General features: G+C 43.0%; 1 long non-coding RNA gene across 5 annotated transcripts in view; it reads left to right on the top strand.

Annotated features, from left to right (window-relative positions):
• LOC129651789 (uncharacterized) overlaps positions 1–19,112 on the top strand; it is a 61,739-nt gene extending 42,627 nt beyond the window's left edge. Inside the window, exons 1-4 of one of the 5 annotated variants that reach the window (XR_008714302.1) lie at positions 10,559–10,604; positions 17,240–17,343; positions 17,647–17,783; positions 18,943–19,112. This is a non-coding gene — a long non-coding RNA (uncharacterized LOC129651789). Of the gene's footprint in view, positions 1–10,027; positions 10,240–10,540; positions 10,605–17,239; positions 17,344–17,646; positions 17,784–18,942 lie in introns of those variants that run through there. The other 4 variants (XR_008714303.1, XR_008714304.1, XR_008714305.1 and 1 more) reach the window with 4 other exon arrangements.
• The last annotated feature ends 604 nt before the right edge of the window (positions 19,113–19,716 follow it).

The following is a 19,716-nucleotide window of genomic DNA, read 5'->3' as shown; positions in this document are numbered from 1 at the left end:
GGCTTACTCCTTGGAAGAAAAGCTATGACCAACCTAGACAGCACATTAAAAAGCAGAGACATTACTTTGCCAACAAAGGTCCGTCTAGTCCAAGCTATGGTTTTTCCAGTAGTCATATATGGATGTGAGAGTTGGACCATAAAGAAAGCTGAGAGCTGAAGAATTGATGCTTTTGAATTGTAATGTTGGAGAAGACTCATGAGAATCCCTTGGAGTGCAAGGAGATCAAATCAGTCAATCCTAAAGGAGATCAGTCCTGAATATTCATTACAAGGCCTGATGTTGAAGCTGAAACTCCAATACTTTGGCCACCTGATGCGAAGAGCTGACTCATTTGAAAGGCCCCTGATGATAGGGAAGATTGAAGGCAGGAGAAGGGGACAACAGAGGATGAGATGGTTTATTGGCATCACCGACTCATCGGACATGAGTTTGAGTAAACTCCGGGAGTTGGTGATGGACAGGGAGGCCTGGCATGCTGCAGTCCATGCGATTGGAAAGAACTGGACACGACTGAAGGACTGAACTGAACTGAACTGAGACGCAGATCACAACATCCAAGCATGCTATCATCTCCTTTCCCCCCACCATTGACATGTTCTATTTAAAGATGGAATCAGAGAAGTATGTTCAGTTCAGTCACTCAGTCATATTCGACTGAGTATGTATCCTACCCTAATTGCTCAGACGTGAAGATACTAAGTAGAAAAGAGGGTACGTGTTAGAGACCAGGCATCTGAAATGTAAAAATAATAGTCTGTCTTCTGTGCTCCTGGATTTACCTTCTTCTACCCTTTATAACCTATCCTATGGCAAGACCTATGAGAAAAGAATCCATCAGAGATTCCTGAGTTAGACTGACCTGGTTCCACCTCAACCATTTTCTGACTAAATGTCCTTGGGCAATTTACTTAAGTTCCTCAAGCTACAGTTTGCTTCTGGGTAAGATAAGCATAATGGAATTTACTCCCTTGACTGGTTATTAGCATAAAGTGAGATAACATAGAAAACATTTGCTTCCAGCTGTGGCCTCAAATAAATCATGTTCCCTCACTGCACCTTGGATCTTCATCTATAGAATGGAGGCAACTGTACCTAAAAGTTTAAAAAGTCACCATTTATGTTCATGTGATATAGTAGACATCACATTAAACTCACTCCTCAGATCACATAGCAGTCAATATATGTCAAACTTGGCTGATTATAACATCATCTATTTCAGTATCTGGTGTCCAATACTATACTTTAAAGATTTTAACTTTTAAGACCCAAAGTGAGATCTGGTGATTTTCTAAAATTAGGAAGTGCAATCCATGATTTGTATTATTAGACAAGCTATGAAAACACACAGGATTGTGTTTTCATAGGTGCTTTAGTTATTAGTTCAGTCGCTCAGTCGTGTCCAACTCTGCGACCCCATGAATTGCAGCACACCAGGCCTCCCTGTAGGTGCTTTAAGGTGCTGAGTAAAATGTTTGACACACAGCAGATGTTCCTCCAGGGCTTCCCTGGTGGCTCAGTGGTAAAGAACCCACCTGCTAGTGCTGGAGATGCAGGGTTGATCCCAGGTTTGATCCCTGGGTGAGGAAGAGCCCCTGGAGGAGGAGAAGACAACTCCAGCACTCTTGCCTGGGGAATCCCACAGACAGAGGAGCCTGGTGGCTACAGTTCACGGGGTTGCAAGAAGAATTGGGCATGATTTAGTGACTAATTAACAAGTAACAGCAATGTCTATCTCCACTTATAAAAATTTAGTTTTCAAATTTTATTAAAGGACAAAGTATACACAGGAAAATGCACAGCTCGTCAGTGTTCAGAAAGTGAGGATGCTGTGTAAGTACCCTGATCAAGTAACAGAATGTCACCAGCCATGTTGAAATTGCCTGAGGTGCATTCTAATCATTGTCTCAAGAATAAACACTATTCTGTCCATTCAATAGGTTCTACCAATATAGAGGGTGTTTGCTATGACCAGTGCATTCTCTTGGCAAAACTCTATTAGCCTTTGTCCTGCTTCATTCTGTACTACAAGGCCAAATTTGCCTGTTATTCCACGTGTTTCTCGACTTCCTACTTTTGCATTCCAGTCCCCTATAATGAAAAGGACATCTTTTTTGGGTGTTAGCTCTAAAAGTTCTTGTAGGTCTTCATAGAACCGTTCAACTTCAGCTTCTTCAGTGTTACTGGTTGGGGCACAGGCTTGGATTACTATGATATTGAATGGTTTGCCTTGGAAACGAACAGAGATCATTCTGTCGTTTCTGAGATTGCATCCAAGTACTGCATTTCGGATTCTTTTGTTGACCATGATGGCTACTCAATTTCTTCTAAGGGATTCCTGCCTACAGTAGGAGATATAATAGTCATCTGAGTTAAATTCACCCATTCCAGTACATTTTAGTTTGCTGATTCCTAGAATGTCGACGTTCACTCTGGCCATCTCTTGTTTGACCACTTCCAATTTGCCTTGATTCATGCAAAGATGGGCTCGATAAAGGACAGAAATGGCATGAACCTAACAGAAGCAGAAGATATTAAGAAGAGGTGGCAAGAATACACAGGTGAACTGTACAAAAAAGATCTTCACAACCCAAATAATCACGATGGTGTGATCACTCACCCAGAGCCAGACATCCTGGAATGTGAAGTCAAGTGGGCCTTAAGAAGCATCACTACAAACACAGCTAGTGGAGGTGATGGAATCCCAGTTGAGCTATTTCAAATTCTGAAAGATAATGCTGTGAAAGTGCTGCACTCACTATGTCAGCAAATTTGGAAAATTCAGCAGTGGCCACAGGACTAGAAAAGGTCAGTTTTCATTTCAGTCCCAAAGAAAGGCAATGCTAAAGAATGCTCAAACTACGGCACAATTGCACTCATCTCACACGCTAGTAAAGTAATGCTCAAAACTCTCCAAGCCAGGCTTCAGCAATACATGAACTATGAACTTCCAGATGTTCAAGCTAGTTTTAGGAAAGGCAGAGGAACCAGAGATCAAATTGCCAACACCTGCTGGATCATCGAAAAAGCAAGAGAGTTCCAGGAAAACATCTACTTCTGCTTTATTGACTATACCAAAGCCTTTGACTGTGTGCATCACAATAAACTGTGGAAAATTCTTCAAGAGATGGGCATACCAGACGACCTGACCTGCCTCCTGAGAAACCTATATGCAGGACAGGAAGCAACAGTTAGAACTGGACATGGAACAACAGACTGGTTCCAAATAGGAAAAGGAGTACATCAAGGCTATATATTGTCACCCTGCTTATTTAATTTACATGCAGAGTACATCATGAGAAACGCTGGGCTGAGAGAAGCACAAGCTGGAATCAAGATTGCTGGGAGAAATATCAATAACCTCAGATATGCAGATGACACCACCCTTATGGTAGAAAGTGAAGAGGAACTAAAAGCCTCTTGATGAAAGTGAAAGAGGAGAGTGAAAACGTTGGCTTAAAGCTCAATATTCAGAAAACGAAGATCATGGCATCTGGTCCCATCACTTCATGGGAAATAGATGGGGAAACAGTGGAAACAGTGTCAGACTTCATTTTTTGGGGCTCCAAAATCACTGCAGATGGTGATTGCAGCCATGAAATTAAAAGACGCTTACTCCTTAGAAGGAAAGTTATGTCCAATCTAGATAGCATATTCAAAAGCAGAGACATTACTTTGCCAACAAAGGTTCGTCTAGTCAAGGCTATGGTTTTTCCTGTGGTCATGTATGGATGTGAGAGTTGGACTGTGAAGAAAGCTGAGCGCCAAAGTATTGATGCTTTTGAACTGTGGTGTTGGAGAAGACTCCTTGGAGTCCCTTGGACTGCAAGGAGATCCAACCAGTCCATTCTAAAGAAGATCAGTCCTGGGTGTTTATTGGAAGGACTGATACTAAAGCTGAAACTCCAACACTTTGGCCCCCTGATGGCAAGAGTTGACTCATTGGAAAAGACTCTGATGCTGGGAGGGATTCGGGGCAGGAGGAGAAGGGGACCACAGAGGATGAGATGGCTGGATGACATCACTAACTCGATGGACATGAGTTTGAGTGAACTCTGGGAGTTGCTGATGGACAGGGAGGCCTGGTGTGCTGATTCATGGGGTCCAAAGAGTCGGACATGACTGAGTGACCGAACTGAACTCAACACTATAGATCAGTTCAGTCCAATTGCTCAGTCATTGCTCAGTCCAGCTCTTTGTGACTCCATGGACTGCAGAACCCAAAGCTTCCCTGTCCATCACCAACTCCTGGAGTTTGCTCAAACTCATCTCCATTGAGTCAGTGATGCCATCCAACCATCTTTTCCTCTGTTGTCCCCTTCTCCTCCTGCCTTCAATCTTTTCCATCATATGGGGCTTTTCCAATGAGTCAGTTCTTCACATCAGGTGACCAAAATTTTGGAGTTTCAGCTTCAGCATCAGTCCTTCCAATAAATATTCAGGACTGATCTCCTTTAGGATTGACTGATTTGATCTCCTTGCACTCCAAGGGACTCTCAAGAGTCTTTTCCAACACCACAGTTCAAAAATATCAATTTTTTGGCTCTCAGCTTTCTTTACAGTCCAACTTACATCAATACATGACTACTAGAAAACCATAGCTTTGACTAGATGGACATTTGCCAGCAAATAATGTCTCTGCTTTTTAATATGTTGTCTAGGTTGATCATAGCTTTTCTTCCAAGGAGCAAGCATCTTTTAATTTCATGGCTGCAGTCACCATCTGCCATGATTTTGGAGCCCCAAAATATAAAGTCCGTCACTGATTCCATTTTTTCCCCATCTATTTGCCATGAAGTGATGGGACCGGATGCCCTGATCTTAGTTTTCTGAATGTTGAGTTTTAAGCCAACGTTTTCGCTCTCCTCTTTCACTTTCATCAAGAGACTCTTCAGTTCCTCTTTGCTTTCTGCATAAAGGTGTTGTTATCTGCATATCTGAGGTTATTGATTTTTCTCCCAGCAATCTTGATTCTAGTGTGTTTCATCCAGCCCAGCATTTTGCATGATGTACTCTCCATGTAAGTTAAATAAGCTGGGTGACAATACACAGCCTTGATGTACTCCTTTCCCAATTTGGAACCTGTCCATTGTTCCATGTTGAGCTCTAACTGCTGCTTCTTGACCTGCATACAGATTTCTCAGAAGGCACGGTAAGGTGGTCTGGTATTCCCAGCTCTTTAAAAATTTTCCACAGATTGTTGTGATCTGCACTGTAGATAGATGTTACCTGTTCTTGAACTCTAAATAAATGAAATCATACAGGGTATACTCTTTTATGTCTGTCTCTTTGACTCAAAATTATGTTTATGAGAATCATCTCTGTTGAGTGTAGCTATAGTCCCTTCATTCTTGCTGTTGTATAGTATTCTATTGCAAATTTAGTCATACTTTTTTAAAAGGGTGCTCAATATCTGTCTTTTTTTTCTATGTATTTGTTTATTTGGTTGCACTAGGTCTTATTGCAGCACATGGAATCATTAGTTGTGGCATATGGGATCTTTCGTTGCAGCATGTAGGATCTACTTCCCTGACCGGGGATGGACCCATGCCCCCTGCATTGGGAGCACCCAGGGAGTCTTAGCCACTGCACCAGCAGGGAAGTCCTAGTCATATTTTTTTAATCTGCTAGGCTGACATTTAGTTTCTTTACTGTCTTAGGAAATAAAAGATAACTGTTCCATATACATGTAATTTGGTAAACATGTGTAGATATTTCTGTTGGGTGTACATCTAGGAGTGGAAATCTTGGGCTTTAATATTGGCATATATTCAACAATAGTATATTCTATAAAATAAGTTTCCAAAGTGTCTGTACTGATTTTGTATTTCCGTCAGCAGTACCTGGAGTTCCCATTGCTCCACGCCTTTTCCAACATCTAATATTATTAATCTTTTATATTTTGGTCAATGTGGTGCATATCCAGTAATATTGCATTTTGATTTTAATTTTCCCTTCCCTGATGAGTAGTGATGTTGAACACCTTTTCATGTGTACATTGACCATTTAACATTTTTTCTCTTGTGAATTACTTGTCATAATTTTCATATTAATGTTCAATTCAGTTCACTTGCTCAGTCATTTCCCACTCTTTGCGACCCACTGGACTACAGTACGCCAGGCTTCCCTGTCAATCACCAAACTTCCAGAGCTTGCTCAAACTCATGTCCATTGAGTCGGTGATGCCATCCAATCATCTCATGCTCTATAGTCCTCTTCTCTTCCTGCCTTCAATCTTTCCCAGCCTCAGGGTCTTTTCAAATGAGTCAGCTCTTAGCATCAGGTAGCCAAAGTATTGGAGTTTCAGCTTCAGCACCAGTCCTTCCAATGAATATTCATGACTGATTTCCTTTAAGATGGACTAATTGGATCTCCTGGAGTAGGCAATGGCACCCCACTCCAGTACTCTTGCCTGGAAAATCCCATGGACAGAGGAGCCTGGTAGGCTGCAGTCCATGGGGTCGCAAAGAGTCAGATACGACTGAGCGACCTCACTTTCACTTTTCACTTTAATGCATTGGAGAAGGAAATGGCAACCCACTCCAGTGTTCTTGCCTGGAGAATCCGAGGGACTGGGGAACCTGGTGGGCTGCCGACCATTGGGTCGCACAGAGTCGGACACGACTGAAGCAACTTAGCAGCAGCAGCAGTTGGATTTCCTTGCAGTCCAATGGACTCTCAAGAGTCTTCTCCAACACCACAGTTCAAAAGCATCAATTCTTCAGCACTCGGCTTTCTTTATAATTCAACTCTCAAAACCATATGTGACTACTGGAAAAACAATAGCTTTGATCTGATGGAATTTTGTTGGCAAAGTAATGTCTCTGCTTTTTAATATGCTGTCTAGGTTGGTCATACATTTTCTTCCAAGGAGCAAGCATTTTTTAATTTTGCAGCTGCAGTCACCATCTGCAGTGATTTTGGAGCCCTCCCAAAAATGAAGTATTTCACTGTTTCTATTGTTTCCCCATCTATTTGCCATGAAGTGATGGGACTGGATGCCATTATCTTAGTTCTCTGAATGCTGAGTTTTAAGCCAACTTTTTCACTCTTATCTTTCATTTTCATCAGCAGACTCTTTAGTTCCTCTTCACTTTCTGCCATAAGGGTGGTGTCATCTGCATATCTGAGGTCATTGATATTTCTCCTGGCAATCTTGATTCCAGCTTGTGCTTCATACTGTCCAGCCTTTCTCATGATGTACTCTTCATAGAAGTTAAATAAGCAGGGTGACAAATACAGCCTTGACATACTCCTTTCCCAATTTGGAACCAGTCTGTTGTTCCATGTCCAATTCTAACTGTTGCTTCTTGACCTGCATACAGATTTCTCAGGAGGCAGGTAAGGTGGTCTGGTATTCCCGTCTCTTTCAGAATTTTCCACGGTTTATTGTGATCCACACAGTCAAAGATTTTGGCAAAGTCAATGAAGCAGAAGTAGATGTTTTTCTGGAAGTCTCTTGGTTTTTTGATGATCCAAAGGATGTTGGCAATTTGATGTCTGGTTCCTCTGCCTTTTCTAAATCCAGCTTGAACATCTGGAAGTTCACAGTACATGTACTATTGAAGCCTGGCTTGGATAATTTTGAGAATTACTTTGCTAGTGTGTGAGATGTGTGCAATTGTGCAATAGTTTGAGCATTATTTGGCATTGCCCTATTTGGGATTGGAATGAAAACTGACCTTTTCCAGTCCTGTGTCCACTGCTGAGTTTTCCAAATTTTATGGCATATAGAGTGCAGCACTTTCACAGCATCCTCTTTTAGGATTTGAAATAGCTCAACTGGAATTTCATCACCTCCATTAGCTTTATTCGTAGTGATGCTTCTGAAGGCCCACTTGACTTCACATTCCAGGATTTCTGGCTCTAGGTGAGTGATCACACCATCATGGTTTTCTGGGCCATGAAGATTTTTTTTGTATAGTTCTTCTATGTATTCTTTCCACCTCTTCTTAATATCTTCTTCTTCTATTAGGTCCATAGTGTTTCTGTCCTTTATTGTGCCCATCTTTGCCTGAAATGTTCCCTTGGTATCTCTGATGTTCTTGAAGAGATCTCTAGTCTTTCCCATTCTGTTGTTTTCCTCTATTTCTTTGCACTGATCTCTGATGAAGGCTTTCTTATCTCTCCTTGCTATTCTTTGGAACTCTGCATTCAAATGGGTATATCTTTCCTTTTCTCCTTTGTCTTTCACTTCTCTTCTTTTCACTGCTATTTGTAAGGCCTCCTCAGACAACAATTTTTGCCTTTTTGCATTTCTTTTTCTTGGGGATGGTCTTGATCACTGCCTCCTATACAATGTCATGAAACTCCGTCCATAGTTCTACAGGCACTCTGTCTATCAGATCTAATCCCTTGAATCTATTTCTCACTTCCACTGTATATTTGTAAGCGATTTGATTTAGATCATACCTGAATGGTCTAGTGGTTTTCCCTACTTTCTTCAATTTAAATCTGAGTTTGGCATTAAGGAGTTCATGATCCGAGCCACAAGTCAGCTTCTGGTCTTGTTTTTGCTGACTGTATAGAGCTTCTCCATCTTTGGCTGCAAAGAATATAATCAACCTGATTTTGGTATTGACCATCTGGTGAAGTCCATGTGTAAAGTCTTCTCTGGTGTTGTTGGAAGAGGGTGTTTGCTATGACCAGTGCTTTCTCTTGGCAAAACTCTATTAACTTTTGCCCTGCTATTTTGTACTCCAAGGCCAAATTTGCCTGTTACTCCAGGTATTTCTTGACTTCCTACTTTTGCATTCCATTCCCCTATAAGGAAAGGACATCTTTTTTGGGTGTTAGTTCTAGAAGGTCTTGTAAGTCTTCACAGAACCATTCACCTTCAGCTTTTTCAGTATTACTGGTCATGCATAGTCTTGGATTACTATGCTATTTACTGGTTTGCCTTGGAAATGAACAGAGATTATTCTGTCGTTTTTGAGATTGCATCCAAGTACTGCATTTTGGATTCTTTTGTTGACTATGATGGCTACTCCATTTCTTCTAAGGGATTCTTGCCCACAGTAGTAGATATAATGGTCATCTGAGGTCAATTCACTCATTCCAGTCCATTTTAGTTCACTGACCCCTAAAATTTTGATGTTCACTCCTGCCATCTCCTGTTTGACCACTTCCAATTTGCCTTGATTCATGGACCTAACATTCCAGGTTCCTATGCAATATTGCTCTTTACATCATTGGACTTACTTCCATCACTAGTCACATCCACAACTGGGTGTTGTTTTTACTTTGACTCCATCTCTTCATTCTTTCTGGAGTTATTTCTCTACTGATCTCCAGTAGCATATTGGTCATCTACTGACCTGGGGAGTTCATCTTTCATTGTCCTATCTTTCTGACTTTTCATGCGTTCATGGAGTTCTCAAGGCAAGAATGCTGAAGTGGTTTGCCATTCCCTTCTCCAGTGGACTACATTTTGTCAGAACTCTCCACCATGACCCGTCTGTCTTGGGTGGCCCTACACGACATGGCTCATAGTTTCATTGAGTTAGACAAGGCTGTGGTCCATGTGATCAGATTGGTTAGTTTTCTGTGATTGTGGCTTTCAGTCTGTCTGCCCTCTGATGGAGAAGGATAAGAGGCTTATGGAAGCTTCCTGATGGGAGAGACTGACTGAGGGGGAAACTGGGTCTTGTTCTGATGGGCAGGGTCATGTTCAATTCAGCTCAGTTCAGTTCAGTCACTCAGTCATGTCTGACTCTGCGACCCCGTGAATCACAGCACACCAGGCCTCCCTGTCCATCACCAACTCCTGGAGTCTATTCAAACTGATGTTCATTGAGTTGGCGATGCCATCCAGCCATCTCATCCTCTGTCCTCCCCTTCTCCTCCTGCCCCCAATCCCTCCCAGCATCAGGGTCTTTTCCAATGAGTCAACTCTTCACATGAGGTGGCCAAAGTATTAGAGTTTAAGCATTAGCATCAGTCCTTCCAATCTTTAATCCAATTTTCTGTTGATGGGAAGGGCTGTGTTCCCTCCCTATTATTTGACCTGAGGCCAAACTAAGGTGGAAGTGATGAAGATAATGGCAACCTCCTTCAAAAGGTCCCACTCACTCACTGCTGCACTCAGGGCCCCCAACCCTGCAGCAGGCCACCACCAACCCACACCTCCACCAGAGACTCCTGGACACTCACAGGCAAGTCTGGATCAGTCTCTTATGGGGTCCCTGCTCCTTTTTCCTGGGTCCTGGTGCACAGAAGAGTCTGTTTCCCCAGTCCTGTGTAAGTTCTGGCAGCTCTATGGTGGGGTTAATGGTGACCTCCTCCAAGAGGGCTTATGCCATACCCAGGTCAGCTGCACCCAGAGCCCCTGTCCCTGTGGCAGGCCACTGCTGGCCTGGACCTCCACAGGAGACACTCAGACACAGTTCTGTCTCAGTCTCTGTGGGTCATATTAATGACCCAATTCTTAAAACTTATGTGCAGTTGATCCTCATTATTCATGGATTCAGTTTCCAAATTTTCCTACTTGCTAAAGCTCATTTGTCACCCCAGGTCAATACTCATGTGCTTTTATGGTCATTCACAGACATAGGCAGTGAAGAACTGTACTTTGACATTCACGTTCCTAGCAGAGACTGAACAAGGTAATGCCCTGCCTTCTTATTTCAGCTTTATCCTATAAACAAGTGTCTTTCTGTGGTACATATGGTGCCATGTTGGTTGCCTCTTTGTGTTTTCTGTTGGTCATTTCACTGAAATGACACCAAGCATAGGGCTAAAATGCCATCTAGTTTTCCTAAGCTCAAGAAGACTCTACTGTGCCTTACAGATAAAACAGATGTGTTAACTCAGCTTTGTTCAGGCACAAGTTACAGGGCTGTTGACCATAAGTTCAATGCTAATGAATTGGCACTATACATTAAAATAGGTGTCTTTAATGAAACACACATAAGTTTACATACTTATTGGTTGATGAAAATGTTCGATTCAGAGCTTATGTCAACTCCGCCCATATCACCTTAGGAGCACTAGCTCAATATTCACCAGATCAGTGTTTGCAGAGATTTCATAGAACACAACTGCTGTGAATTGTGAGGATTGAATGTACTCAGCATACGTTTTCTCAGAGCAATGTGTAGGCTTATTAGAATGGGCATGATGTCCCTGTTTGACAAATGAGGAAAATGAGCAGAAAAAAGGTACCGTATCTTATCCAGTGCTGCACCACTAGCCAATTCAAATTCAGGCCTCAAATACAGATGCCTGGACTCTCCACCATCTATTTTCCCCAGCAGATTGGCCTCCATGGTAAAATCTCTCCAGTTCTATTTGTAGACCCCACAACAGACATCTCCAGATCAGATGCACATTGGAACTGCTTTTCTTATCAGTTTTGCTTGCTGAATCCACAGGCTCTCTTAGACACCTCTCTCTAAAAGAATGGGCTATAGTTCTTGTGGTCTGTAATTGATTACAGAAATAGCAGCTAAGTAAGATAATGCTGGATGCAGAGGTGAGCTCTAGGAGAAGCTCCGTCACTTGTAAGTCATGCAGTTTTAAATAACGTGGTCACTTGGAGCCTATTTCCTCAGCTATAAAATAGACATAATAGCCCTGCCTTCCTTTCCTCAGAAAATTGTCCATTTTCTCAAATTCAATGAGTGTGGGCCAGGTGCCATGCTAAATACATGGGGAGATACAAAAGAAAATAAACATAACTGTTTCCCTTGAGAAAATGACAATGAATTAAAGAGGATAAAAAATGTGTTTAAATAGCTATAATAAATGAGTATCAAATATTCATTTATTATAGCTATTTAATAGCTATAAAGAAAGTAAGTAGTCATTGAAAGAGATGAGGGAACTGCTGCTTCTAGCTAGCAGGTATCAGGGGAAACAGTGAGAAGCAGATCTAAAAGTAGCAATGCTAACCAGGGTAGCTGGCATTTATTGAAGGTCCGCTGTGTTCTTGGCCCTTTGTATTCATCACATTATGTCCATCTAGCAGAATCAATTATGGCAAATTCATACAATGGGATGCTACACAGCAGTGATTCTCAGTCTTGGCACTGTTGATACTTGAAGCTAGGTATTTCCTTGATGCAGGACTCTGCAAGGTGCATTGTAGGGAGCTTAGAACCATCCTTGGCCTCTACTAGTTGCCAGTAATGCCTTTGCCCAGGAGTGAAACTAAAATTATCTCCAGTCATCGTTAAATGTCCTCTGAGAGGCAACGTAGCACAGATTGAGAACCAATGCTACCCAGAAATCCATGTGGTGAGCTAGAAAATGGCAGGGTTCTTCAAGTTAGATTCATTATTCAAATACTCTACCCCAACGGGGAATATTGGGATTTCTCTGATGCTGTTTTCTAAGCTGTAAAATGCAGGTAGTGATGAGAACAATTATGATGAATGAATTAAATAAGATGTGTAAAGGACTTGCTCTGGCACATGTTGGTGCCAGAAGTAGGTGTTGGAGAAATGATAGGGATTATTTTTATATTTAGTCCTACAGTGATCTAAGAGTTAAGAATTAATTATCTGTTTTCTAGAGACTCAAACTGGACGCAAAGAGGCTGAATAATTTGCTGGGAATTAGTTTGCTCTGAAGTCTGCCTGGATTTCTTTCATGAATAACGATGTTTCAGTAGATCAGAGTGGGGTTGACCAGGGTGTAGAGCATGCGCTATGAATTAATCCAGGAGGGTAAAGGGCCAAATGGGCCAAATGGGCTTCCCAGGTGGCACTAGTGGTAAAGAACCCACCTGCCAATGCAGGAGAGGCAGGTTCAATCCCTGGGTCAGGAAAGTCCCCTGGAGTAAGACATGGCAACCCACTCCAGTATTCTTGCCTGGAGAATCCCATGGACAGAGGAACCTGGTGGGCTGTGGTCCATAGGATCACAAAGAGTAAGACATGACTAAAGTGACTTAGCACACAAGGGGCCAATAAACACTGTGAGAATCCTTTTTGAGAAAGAGATATTTTAGGTACAAGCAGGGAGAGAGATTTTAATATTCAATATTTTCACTGGAGAGAGAATTCAGACTAGGTGGAGTGAGGAAGAGAAAGAATGGAGGAGAATGTATCTAAACTGAAAATTCAAACCACAGGTATAATTTTATCAACTCTCATTATAAACATTTAATCATGTACAAAATGACTCTTAAAAACATACCTAGAGGTTTAATGAGTCACATCTTCAATTTTTAAGAGTCAGATTCCAGGCTGTCAAGAAGGGATAACTGTTATTACCACATTTTATTAATTCTGAGATGCTAAGCAAGTAGCAGATGGAAGGAAAAGAACGATTTTACTAAAGGCGGCGAGAAGCAGAACAAAGAGGAGGTTCACTTCGTTTTTGGCAACAAGGGGCGTTCCCTCGATTTCTTGTCATGGCCCTGCTGGCTGAGCTCTGTGACCATGGGTATGTCACCTTTCCCAGTCACACCTTCTACCCCTAAGTGCCCTTCACATGCAAAATAGATGAAGGGAATTGCACAAGCTTTATCAGGTCTCTTCTGTTCTGACATTCCCGGAGTCTGAGTTTGTCCCACATTTTCCAGTCCAGTAACAGCCTCTCTGACTGCTTTTTCAAAGGGCACCAACCTCTTCAGAAGGAAGCAGAGCCCACAATATTCTACACGCGACAGTCGAATCCACTAATCTGTCTTGCTCCTTCTCTAATGAGAAACTAAGATTTTGTCCTGCCTCTCACCTTTCCTGCCCCCTACATCCCAGTCAGCTAAGAGCTGTTTGGTTCCCAGAGCCAAAGCAGGCAGCTACCAATTGTGGGGGAGAGTTTTCTCTCACCTTCTGTATATCACGACCTTGCAATTTTAAGTTTTCTCTCAAATACACTCAAAGTTCTCAGGTATCCCTCATAGTTTACGACAAAGAGAAGCACAGAAACATACATACTTGCTTTACAGGTGGGGAAAAGGAGTACCACAAATGATGAAGTTGGTTCTGGGGCACTGGGTGGCCCAACTCTTAGTCTAGTTTTTATTGCTCCTTTTCTGAACAACCATGTGTTAGATGACTTATTTGTGTCTTTTCCCTTTGGTAAGATGGAAAATAGAGAGACTCAAGCCTAAAAATATATTAATGGAAAAAGAACAACAACAACAAGAGATGAAAATGAGTAGATTCTGTGATAGCTAGTGATGGAAGATGAAGCATGCTTGTTCAGTGTTTCCTGACATAAAACCCTACCTTTGACAACTAGTACTTAGAATGCTGCCTACTAGATTATAGCTTTTCATTAAGTACCTGAATCAATAATTTATGGCCAGAATATGATCCAACCCAGGCTTTTAGGCTGGGAAAACACTGACTTCAGCTTGGGTCTGGACTCCACAAAAACAGGAATGTTGGCTGTTTTGTTCCCTGATGTGTCTCAAGGGCCTTGTACAGTCCTTGGTACATGGTAGGCGCTCAAACAACACTTGTGAAAGTGCCTTCTGGTTCATGCAGAAATCTTAGCACAGCTTGTTTGGGTGAACATATGAGAGGAAAAACAAACCATTCAACTCAAACCCCAAAAACCTGACTTCTACTCTAAATATGCCGCTACTTACTTCTCCCTTGGACAAGGCACATTTTCTCAAGAAAGCTCAGTTTCCTTAAAATAGGAATAATTTATTACTAATTTCAGAGAGTTGCAAGGATTCAATGTATTATGGATGATGAAAACCAAAAAAGTAATGTAAATATGAGGTGTCCAGACTACATAAAACAGGTTATTTGAACCTGGGATTTCCTTCAGGGAAATCTCTCGGCTTCTGTAATTGTGTGAAAAATTACTTGGGTTTATTTATTTTTCTGACAAATGGGCTTTCAGCTGTCATGCAAGTCTCAAAGATACTGATACGATCCACAATTGAAGCCCCATCCATATAAAGCAATCAGTTCAGTTCAGTTCAGTTCAGTCACTCAGTCGTCTCCAACTCTTTGAGACCCCATGAATCGCAGCACCCCAGGCCTCCCTGTCCATCACCAACTCCCGGAGTTCACCCAAACCTATGTCCATTGAGTTGATGATGCCATCCAGCCATCTCATCCTCTGTCGTCCCCTTCTCCTCCTGCCCCCAATCCCTCCCAGCATCAGAGTCTTTTCCAATGAGTCAACTCTTCACATGAGGTGGCCAAAGTACTGGAGTTTCAGCTTTAGCATCATTCCTTCCAAAGAAATCCCAGGGCTGATCTCCTTCAGAATGGACTGATTGGATCTCCTTGCAGTCCAAGGGACTCTCAAGAGTCTTCTCCAATACCACAGTTCAAAAGCATCAATTCTTCGGCGCTCAGCTTTCTTCACAGTCCAACTCTCACATCCATACATGACCACAGGAAAAACCATAGCCTTGACTAGACGGACTTCTGTTGGCAAAGTAATGTCTCTGCTTTTGAATATGCTATCTAGATTGGACATAACTTTCCTTCCAAGGAGTAAGTGTCTTTTAATTTCATGGCTGCAGTCACCATTTGCAGTGATTTTGGAGCCCCAAAAAATAAAGTCTGAAACTGTTTCCACTGTTTCCCTATCTATTTCCCATGAAGTGATGGGACCGGATGCCTTGATCTTCCTTTTCTGAACGTTGAGCTTTAAGCCAACTTTTTCACTCTCCACTTTCACTTTCATCCAGAGGCTTTTTAGCAATAGCAGTTATTAAAACTTATCCATCACATCCTGGTTGGTGTTCACAATGTCTGAGTCACTCGCTTTCACCCAGATGGCTCATGACTCCTTGTCCCCTTACCTGGGCTCCCAAACTCTCCTTTCAACAGCTTTGCTTTCATAACTACCTGTCCCCTTAAATAGTGCCCACCTATGGTCCTTCATGAAAGGAGATCAGTCCTGGGTGTTCACTGAAAGTACTGATGTTGAAGCTGAAACTCCAAAACTTTGGCCACCTGATGCAAAGAGCTGACTCATTTGAAAAGACCCTGATGCTGGGAAAGATTGAGGGCAGGAAGAGAAGGGGACGACAGATGATGAGGTGGTTGGATGGCATCACTGACTCAATAGACATGGGTGGACTTTGGGAGTTGGTGATGGACAGGGAGGCCTGGTGTGCTGCGGTTCAGGGGGTCGAAAGGAGTTGGACGCGACTGAGAGACTGAACTGAACTGATGGTCCTTCAGCTCACTCAGTCTCCCTCTCTGGTCTGCTTCCATTTCCAATATCTGGTCTGAATTTCAGATGGCCTTAAGCCTCCGCTTTATCCATATCTTTAACTCCTTCAGCAAAATTTCTACTGCCTTGCTCTAATTCTGAGGCCCATAACCCTAGTGGCCATCCATCTATGTAGCTGCCTGTTTTAAGACAGCATCACTTTCTTCTCTGCCTGTCTCCACTCACCCTTTGGTTCAGCAAAGACTTTGGACACCTACCATATACTGTGCCATACAATATTTAATGAGCTAATTAACATGTTCATCCAACAACAATCATTTGAGAACTTTATTATATGTCAGCAATGAAAAATGAATCCAATTTTTTTTCTCCTAGACCTTACATATCAGTATTAGGACAGTAAGATGAATAAGCGGAGAAGGCAATGGCACCCCACTCCAGTACTCTTGCTTGGAAAATCCCATGGATGGAGGAGCATGTTAGGCTGCAATCCATGGGGTCACTAAGAGTCGGACACAACTGAGCGACTTCCCTTTCACTTTTCACTTTCATGCATTGGGGAAGGAAATGGCAACCCACTCCAGTGTTCTTTCTTGCCTGGAGAATCCCAGGGACGGGGGAGCCTGGTGGGCTGCCATCTATGGGGTCGCACAGAGTCAGACACGACTGAAGTGACTTAGCATAGCATAGCATAGCATAAGATGAATAAGATCTGGTTGCAGCCTTCATAGTGGACACAGAATGTCTAAGATCTTGGCAGAATTGATTTCTAGACTAAGATTTTCAGCCTTTGCTTTGCAGACATTGGAGAATTGCTGAAGTTTTTAAGCAGGAAAATGACAGGTTTAAAATTATATTTTAGAGTGTTCGATTTGGTGACATCTACAGGGTAGACTGGAAGTGGCAGGGCCTGGGGGCAGGGAGTCTATAACCGTAATTGTCAAGGAGAAAGACAATTAAGGTTCAGGTTAGCTTGGTGACTCTGGAAATAGGGAGGAAGATGCCGAAGGATTATGAAGCATCAGCATGATGGTGTGCTGAGCAATAGAATGAACAAAAGATTCCAGCTTCTTACCACACAAGGCAGCAGAATTCCCATCTCGTCCCTTTGGCTCACCCGTCTGTTTTCCCCACCCCTCAGTGAACTCCGGGAGTTGGTGATGGATAGGGAGGCCTGGCGTGCTGCGATTCATGGGGTTGCAAAGAGTCGGACACGACTGAGTGACTGATCTGATCTGATCTGAGGTAGTCCTTTGGCTTTTAATATCTCCTTGGAATCTATTTTAACATTCAACTGCCCTGTCTCCATCCATCGCCCACACTGTTATTAGGGGACTTATTTGAGAAGGATGAACAGTCATGGAGGAAATTGCAGACTTGGATTGCTCAGGTGTCACCCAAAAAAGACTATTTCAAAGGTTGTCCCCTCCTCCCCCAGAATCTAATGACCCCCTTTATTCCCCTTCCCCAGGTGCAGTTCAGTGATTCCATGGGGAAAAGAGAAAAGAATCAACAGCATAACCTCTGTTTGTTCTGCTTCCCCACCAGGGCCAGCAGGACTCTGCAGGGAAAATGGCAAAGACTCCCTGGGAGAGACAGCCAGCAGGAAGAGAGAAACAGGGAGGGAGGCACCATCCTCTGACATCTGAGCCCGTTGAGCAGCTGAGTGTGTCTGGTAATTACCAGTAAGCACAGTGGGATGCCCAACCCTCCAGGAAGGCCAGGCTCTGGGAAAGTTCACAGCAATGCTCAAGGCTTCCTTGTTTTCTCCATAATGATTCTCCCAAAGGAACCCCCACCTCACCCAGCAATATACCTGAAGCATTCCTGTCCAGACCAGAAAGTATATTATTAACTTCAGACTCCACATCTGGGGTGTCTAAGTTGTGGGTACCTAGGCAGTTTCAAAGTTGCATATCTTCCACCCCTCCCCAACACCCCCTTCTCAGTAAACCAGCTCTTGTAAAATAGGATGTCTTTATCCACCTTTGCCAGAAACTGTCAGGTCTAAGAGTTTATCTTTCAGAAGAGTATTCCCAACACAATGGTCTCTCTTTACTTTCCATACTTCAGACTTCCTCAAGGACTATCTCACTAGATCTTCATTCACTTTGGGGGGTTTTCTGGAGACTACCCCTTGCCTTTTTATGCCCCAGGGGTCTCCTGTTCACCATATCCCTAACAGAGGGATTGGTGTTTTAATGAATGGGCAGATCTCACACACACACACACACACACACACACACACACACGCTACAATTCTTCATGAATCTCTATGTGTTAAAGTCTTCCCAGAGCATTTTGTTCTCTGGCCCTTGTTTTAATAATGTGTTAGAGGTAGTGAAGGCAGCCAGGTAAGAGTGTCAATGCAGGATCCCCTCAATAATGTGGTCACTTTTAAAGCCACTCTGCATCTCTCAAGTGTTTTCATGTGCATCATCTGATTTAGACATCTCAGAAATCCTATCTAGGCTCAGTCCCTTACTCCTACTATGTAGACGAGTGACAGGAGCCTGATGGAAGTCGTGGGAGTCTCCGTGGGATTGTGCAACCATGACCTTCAACCAGAGCTTCTCTCTAACTCTGGGGCTTTTCCCATTCAATAAATTCCTTAGGGAAGTGGTGGCTAGGGGAGGGATAACTTTCCTGACTTGATCATTTTCCCCAGAAAGTGTAAGTCTTTTGGTCGTGTCCAAATCTTTGTGACCCCAAAGATTGTAGCCCACCAGGTTCCCCCATCCATGGAATTCTGCAGGCAAGAATACCCACTGGAGTGGGTAGCCATTACCTTCTCCAGGGGATCTTCCCAACCCGGGGATCTAACCCAGGTCTTCTGTGTTGCAGGTGGATTCATTACCGTCTGAGCCACCAGAGAAGCCCAGGTCTCTCAGATCTCATCCTAAACAGTCTACCTGTTTGCCTCCGTATATCTGTAAATCATGACTGAGACACACACACATACACACGCACACTGGCAAATGATGGAGAATAAAGTTCAGCACTCTGTTGTAAAATTTATCCTGTGCTTACTATGAAAGTGAGGAGAGGAAGAGAAATCCCATAGTACCTACCTTCTGCTTGTCAGGTATTGTTCTTGATGCTATGATTTTGGGTAACTACCTGTATTAACTGGAGTTTTCAAGAGAACAGACCAATAATAGATAGATAGACAGATTTAGACACATAGGAGGAGATTGTTTATTAGAAGTCCCATGATCTGCCACCTGACAGCTGCAGAACCAGGAAAGCTACTGGTGTTGTTCAGTATCAGTCTGGAGTCCTCAGAACCATAGCGGTTGATGATATAGGTCCCCCAGTCCAAGTCTGGAGTCCTGAGAGCCATAGCGGTTGATGATATAGGTCCCCCCAGCCCAAGTCTGGAGTCCTGAGAACTAGAAGCTCCAAGTCCAAGGGCAGAATGGCCGTCCCAACTCAGGCAAAGAGGGAAAACTCACTCGTCCTCTGTGCTTTTGTTCCTGCCAGGCCCTCAGTGGCTTGACTGATGCTCACCTACACTCATGAGGCTGGCCTGTTTGCACTCCACCAATTCAAATACTACTCTCTTCCTGAACACCCTCGCAGACACATCCAGAAATAATGTTCTACCAAGCATCTCAG

This window comes from Bubalus kerabau, chromosome 4 (genome assembly GCF_029407905.1).
Source record: "Bubalus kerabau isolate K-KA32 ecotype Philippines breed swamp buffalo chromosome 4, PCC_UOA_SB_1v2, whole genome shotgun sequence".
Lineage (NCBI taxonomy): Eukaryota > Metazoa > Chordata > Mammalia > Artiodactyla > Bovidae > Bubalus > Bubalus kerabau.
The sequence above is the reverse complement of the archived record's forward strand: the minus strand, read 5'-3'. Positions and strand labels throughout refer to the sequence as shown.